We start from the raw sequence: 6555 nt of genomic DNA on the forward strand, positions 1-6555 counted from the left end.
CAGCAATGACCTCCCCAGCTCCCTTCACTTACACTGATGTAGATTGTATTGTCCCTCATTACAACTTGGGTCAGATACCTGAGGGTTTTTCAATTATCTGGATTTCAGTTGTCTGCACATCAGGTATTTTTTTGCTGAGAACATATTAATCTGTCTCCTCCGTCAACTCCATAGAAAATAATTAGTGACTGTTGGGTCTGACATGGTCACACTTAAAATTAACGTGTTTTTTGTGTTACCTGGATTTAATGCCTTAAAAAAGATATTAACCAGAGTCTTCACTTGGGCTGACATTATTCTAGAAACTAAAGATCTGCTCCCTTCTCTAGTTCTTTATGTTTTCCTAGGTTTTCTGTGTCCAGCAAATGCATTAGTTGTTCTTCACACCTCATGTGTGATGACCATCTCTTGGGTGTCCTGGCTCCTAATTAAAGAATTCTTCTCTTTGCAATTTTTGATCTATAAAGTCAAAGTGACAGAGCCTCAGCTGCCATGTTGTTCAAAATAGCCCAACCCCTTTGGTTAATGTATTTTTCAAAAGCATGTTTTCTAGTAAAATAGGATCATCTTTTCCCCTATTCTCTAGATTTGGAATCTAACATGAAATAAAGTTGGTCCTTAATGTGGCTGGAGGGCTGACATCTGAATCTATAATCTTCTACTTACTATGAAAAAACCCTGATGTGGGAAAGGCTGAAGGCAAGAGGAGAAGGGGATGACAGAGGACAAGATGATTGGATGGCATCACTGACTCAGTGGACATGAGTTTGAGCAGGCTCCAGGAGATGGTGAGGACAGGGAAGCCTGGCATGCTGCAGGCCATGGAGTGCAGTCCACTCCACAGAGTCAGACATGATTGAGTGACTGAACAACAGCTTACTATGAAATCTAAGAAATAGAGGAGACAGTTTATAATAAGGGAGAATAAATGAAGCCAACAACTTGGAAAAAGAAAAGAGTCATCAAATCTACCATATCACAGCTTTGGGACTTCATTCCAGAAGAATACCTGTGTTCTTGTTTTAAGATTTTATAAGATGTACAATAATACATTTAGTCGTGAAAGAAATTTTCATATGGCTTAAGATTGCTCTAGTTCTTGTCTGTTATTTCCTTTCAACCTGTTATACCACCTGCTTCCTGAGCTGAGCCTGGGTTGAGTTTGTGTATTAAGCTTAGCCAATATTTCTCACTGTGCAATCACTGCTGGCACAGAAATACATAGCTGAGTCCTGCAGCTCCGTAGCCTGGATCTTCAGACTACAAGGTGAGTTTGAGGGGCACTCAGCTGAAAATCTCTTCTTGGGCATCTCTTTATCATCCAAGACTTTATCATTTTGGAAGGAAATCAAGAACTTGAATTCTTTTGCCAGGATCTGTTGATACCAGAAAACATAAATATGTCCTTTTTTGGGAACACAATACATTTACACATCCAGTCCTTTCCCTTGAACCAGGTGCCCTGGAGTCTGGGTGACTTCTGCCTCAAGGAAACCTGTGAAGAAAGCACACAGAAGTAGGAGACTTAGCCCTGGAGGGAGTCTGATGACCTGGATGAAAGGCTGAGAGCAGGGCACTGACCAGATCAAGACAGGGACCTACCTGCACCCAGGAGACAAAGGACTGTGAAGCAGGTGAATGCGGGGCACATGGCAGCATCAGGAAAAGGGCAGAGGCAAGTGGGTTTCTCTGAGCCTCTTTCATCCCCTGTGAGCGGCTCCTCTGTGATGTGATCACTTCCTGGAACCCAGTCAAATGTATATAAAGACGTTTGCTTTTGCCACAAAGAAGTCACTCCTTTAGATGGCATCTTCAGCTTTTTCATGGTGTATTTCCACTCTATCTATGCTTATAAAACTATTCCTCTACAGATTAGTATGGCATATTTACTAGGACAAAAACTTATTTTTTGAAATTATTTTATTTATTTATTTTTGGCTGTGCTGGGTCTTCATTGCTGGGCGGGCTTTTCTCTAGTTGCAGAGAATGGGGGCTACTCTCAAGTTGCGGTGCGTGGGCTTCTCATTGCAGTGGTGTCTCTTGCTTCAGAGCATGGGCTCAAGGGTGCTCAGGCTTCAGCAATTGCAGCATATGTGCTCAGTAGTTGCATTTCCTGGGTTCTAGAGCACAGACTCAATAGTTGTGGTATATGGGCATCGTTGCTCCACATCATGTGGGGTCTTCCCACATCAGGGATTGAACCCATGTCTCCTCTTTTGGCAGGTGGATTGTTTACCACTGGGCTACCAGGGAAGCTCCCAAACTTAATTTTTTTCTCTGGCTGCTTAATCTCTTTGAAGCATCTGACAGCATTGACTATAGACTATCCACTAGGTCCTGGAAATCTCTTCCCTCAGCTTCATTCACATCATCTCCCATTAGATTTCTCATTTCCTGTCTTATTTTATTAAATGCAGTCACCAGAACCTAAATCTATCCATTAAATTTAGAATCCTATTCTGTACAAGTGAAAAAATAGAATATAGGAAACAACTGTACTCAGTCTTTGGAAAACACACAGCACAAGACTGATTCTTCTGAAACCAGAAAAGAATGGGGACAAATCTGTACACAGTGAGGAGGGATGATGTGAAGAGCGAACCCTGACACTGGGAAAGATTGAAGGCGGGAGGAGAAGGGGACGACAGAGGATGAGATGGTTGGATGGCATCACTGACTTGATGGGCATGAGTTTGAGTAAACTCCAGGAGTTGGTGATGGACAGGGAGGCCTGGCGGGCTGCAGCCCATGGGATCAGAAAGAGTCAGACACATAACAAGTGTGAAGGGAAAAACAGAGAAAGTAAATGTTGTGATGAGACAGAGGTTAGAAGATAGAGGGAACCAAAGCAACTACTATTTAGGAGGAAGACTACCAGAGAGGAAGAAGCTACGCAAAAAACTCCAGAAACCTTTGTTTCGATTCAGGGGTAGTCTGTGTCTCTGTAGAACGGAACTAACAAACATTAGAGAGAAAGCACAGAAAAGATTCACCAGTACTCCCAGGATGGCCATGCTTTTGTCGTGGGACAAAATGAGGCTCAAGCTGGGATTGGCAAATTATAACCCAGGGCCTGGCCACCTGTTTATGTGAACAGCTGTTCTGGGGTAAGAAGCACTTCTAGGATGACAGCGTGAGGAAGCTCTGAACACCTGATTTCCAAAGAAAATGGCATGATGTCCGAACAGTTAGAAACAAGCATTTGCAGCCTCTGAAAACTGTCCCAAGAGCATACAGCAAATGGAGAAACAGTTACTCAAGAAAATCTTCTAAATCTTGGGAGAAGCCATGTGAGTCGGCGGCACTGAGCCATGACTCTAGCCCTGTTGCTCTGTGATAGAAGCTCTAGTTCATGGGGCTGTGGTCCAGAGCACAGGGGTCCCCGAGTTTCTCCTGGAGAGGGGCCAGCTGCCAACTGTGCTCCTCCCCTCCAGACCTGCGGTGCAGAAACTCTGTTCCTGGCAGTCCAGCCCAGAAGTCTGTGTTCCCTCCTTCCACCAGCACCTATTCAAAGGGCGGACTCTGTTCCAGAAATAACAGGCCAAGAACAAAAGGCCCCAGTCTCCTTCTTTCTGACTTGCCCATAGGGTGGAGGTTCCATTCTGGGGGGCACGGGGCAAGTCAAGAAGACACCCCCCCCCCCAGGGACCCACTTAGAGAGCAGAGGGTGTCATTCCAAGAGAAGCGAGCCACTGTCCCTGCCCCCGTGGTGAGTGGCAGGCCACGACGACACAGAGCTTCAGAGCTCTACTGTGACTTAAAGAAGGGCAGCCGAAGCCCTATGCTTCTTCCTTCCTCGCTTCCTTCCTCTCTTTTTCTCTCCTTCCTCCTTTCTTCCTTCCCTCTCTCCTTACAAGGTCAGATCTGCCTCCCAGTCAGATGGCCTCCCCAGCCTCCTTGGCTTCCTTCCCACTTCTCTTCAACAGGCATTTTCTCTAAAAAAATATTGTTTCTAGAATTAATCTTGTACATCAGTTGAGTGGAGCATCTTTTCTTAACTATACACACAACCTAGTTTAGAATGTGTCCGTATGGAGGACAGTGTTGAGAGATGAATAACCTTCATTACAGGCTCTTAGCTTCTGAAACAGTTCGTATCACTCCCCTCTCCACTTTTTCTTATCTTTCGTTCCTTAATTTTCTTTCTTTGGCTCGTATCATCTTTCCACCTTTCACCTGGGCCTGAAATGAGATGAGCCTGTGGTTTTCGCTTCTCTCCTCCTTTTATTCAAGAGGAGGTGGAATATTTGGGGAAGGAAAGGGGGCTCTCATCTGCTGCCTCCCTGGTGGAATTCTTTGGCCATTGCACTCAAGATGAGTCAGTTTTCTAGACTGTACCATGGAGCCATAAAATGTGAGCTGCCTTAGATTAATCAAGGCCCAACGTCTCGTTTTATAGAGGAAAAATTTGGTATCTGGGTAGATGAATAAATAGACAAAGGGTTTAATCACTCACAAGAAAAGTGGTGTAAATGCATGCTGGGTTAAGAAAGAGGAAAGTAGAACATGGAAGTTAGATGGTGGGTGGCTCAGATGCCAGTTTTCAGCTTCTCTGATTTTTACCTAACATCACCAGAATGGGATCCAGGGCAGTACTTCTTGGTCTCTTGATTAAAGACTTGGACACCTGTGATATTGGTGCCTATATGCAGTGATGTAATACATTGTATAGTAAGAATGTCTGTGTCCTTCAGCATTAAAACATGGACACAGCATTAAAACATTCTCATCTTCTGAATCAGGCATCTCACAGCTAACAGATGCCTATTCCTTTCTGCACTGATGAACTTTAGTCACTCATGCATCCACTTATTTAATCAGTCACCATAAATATTTCAACCTAGTAAAGGACATAAGACACATACTGGCTTTCAGAAAGCTGTTCATAGTAGAGTGCAGAAATCCCTTTTGTTTCAAACAAACTGTGGTGTTTGGTATTTTTATTAATATTAAAAAGATAGGGCAAACTCGAGTAATTTTAATACATCTTCCACAGTGCTGCTTCTCAGTTTTGACATGAGACCTATTTGTGCCACTTAAATGCTTCATAGATGGATTTATACCAGGAAAAATTGATAGAGGCACTGTGCATAATGCATGTCCCAGGCAATTCACTTGTCTTCAAATCTGGCACAAATTTTTAGCAGTTCTAATTTTCCCCAGGCTTCCCTGCTGCCTCAGTTGGTAAAGAATCCGCCTGCAATGCAGGAGACCCAGCTTAGTGCAGGAGACCTGGGTTCTATCCCTAAGTTGGGAAGAGGAGAAAGAAATGCACTCCAGCATTCTTGCCAGGGAAATCCCATGGACAGAGGAGTCTGATGGGCTACAGTCCATGGGGTTACAAGAGTCAAACACGACTTAGCAACTAGACCATCCCCATCAATTTTCCCTACTTGATAAGAAAACAGTGAGACTGCATTCACACGCTTAGGAGGACAGTTTCCTCTAATGGCGAGAATTTAGGGGAATGGTGCTACCTCTTGCCTGGGTCTGTCCTTAAACATGTTTCTGAGTCAACCACTCGGACTTTAAAAGAAACACCCAAGAAAAAAGGTTCTATTACTCTACTGAAGAGAACAGAAGGTGTGATTCAAGGAAGTTACCACCAACTGAATGTCGGGTGAGAGTAACCACTTTTCCACTCCTGGCATAACTGTCAATGGCTTTTGTAGGTTTAGATCCAATTTCTATCTACAGAGGAGATAATGACAGCCTTAAACCACTTCCTCTCGTGGTTGCCAGAGGGGAGGCAGGTCTAGAGGGGACTCGGCTCTGGGAAGCAGAGGTTTATGAACAGAGGGAAGGGAAGGCTTCAGCTCTGTGTCTCTGCTGCTGGCACAGAGATACACAGCTGAGTCCCCCAGGCCTGCCGAGCGGATGTCAAGAGAACAGAAAGAGGTGTTAGGCTTGCTGGACTGGAAGTTTTCAGAGGTATTTTTTTCCCTGGTGATTTGTCTATCATAGTAGTACAATAGCAGTTTTGGTGCTTGGCTTGGCTTCTGTTGGTACCAGTACATGACATCGTGCTTCATATTCTGAGAACAGCTCAGGTTCACTGGTTTTCCCATCCCGGTAACCAGGTATCTTGGGTTCTGAATGACCAGGGCCCCCACGTGACCTGTGGAGGAGGAGGAAGGTTTAGAGACGGAGTGCAGAAGGAGAGTCATGCTGTTGCCGTAAACGAAAGGCACAGAACTGGGGACAAGCTTTAGAGATGTCCTTTCTGACCAGGACTTACCTGCTCCCAGGAGACACAGGGCCATGCAGAGAAGAAGCCTGGGCGCCATGGCAGGGCTGGGACAGGAAGGAGACCTCCGTTCCAGACTCTAGTCTCTGGGTTGAGAGACAGACAGGCAGTCTGCCTGTGACGTCAATGTGACCAGCACAAGGACACCCTCACTGATAATATACACAGCTTCCTGCTTGACAGGGGCATCTGGGCTTGGCCAGATCAGGTATAGAGTAAAGGTGATGTTCCCTTGTCTGCCCCTGTTCCTACATCTGCCCCATTTCATTCTGGCCTCTCCATCTCCTCATTTCTTTTTTCCTATAGGA

The 6555-nt window shown here is 45.0% G+C and overlaps 1 long non-coding RNA gene across 1 annotated transcript; it reads right to left on the reverse strand.

Moving 5' to 3' along the window:
* Positions 1-1014: 1014 nt before the first annotated feature.
* Positions 1015-2209, reverse strand: LOC139035099 (uncharacterized). Its single transcript, XR_011487612.1, has 2 exons — positions 1603-2209; positions 1015-1495 (listed from the first exon to the last, which is right to left on the reverse strand). It is a non-coding gene; the product is annotated as an uncharacterized lncRNA (long non-coding RNA).
* Positions 2210-6555: the final 4346 nt, after the last annotated feature.

The sequence above is a fragment of the Odocoileus virginianus genome, chromosome 1 (genome assembly GCF_023699985.2).
Source record: "Odocoileus virginianus isolate 20LAN1187 ecotype Illinois chromosome 1, Ovbor_1.2, whole genome shotgun sequence".
Lineage (NCBI taxonomy): Eukaryota > Metazoa > Chordata > Mammalia > Artiodactyla > Cervidae > Odocoileus > Odocoileus virginianus.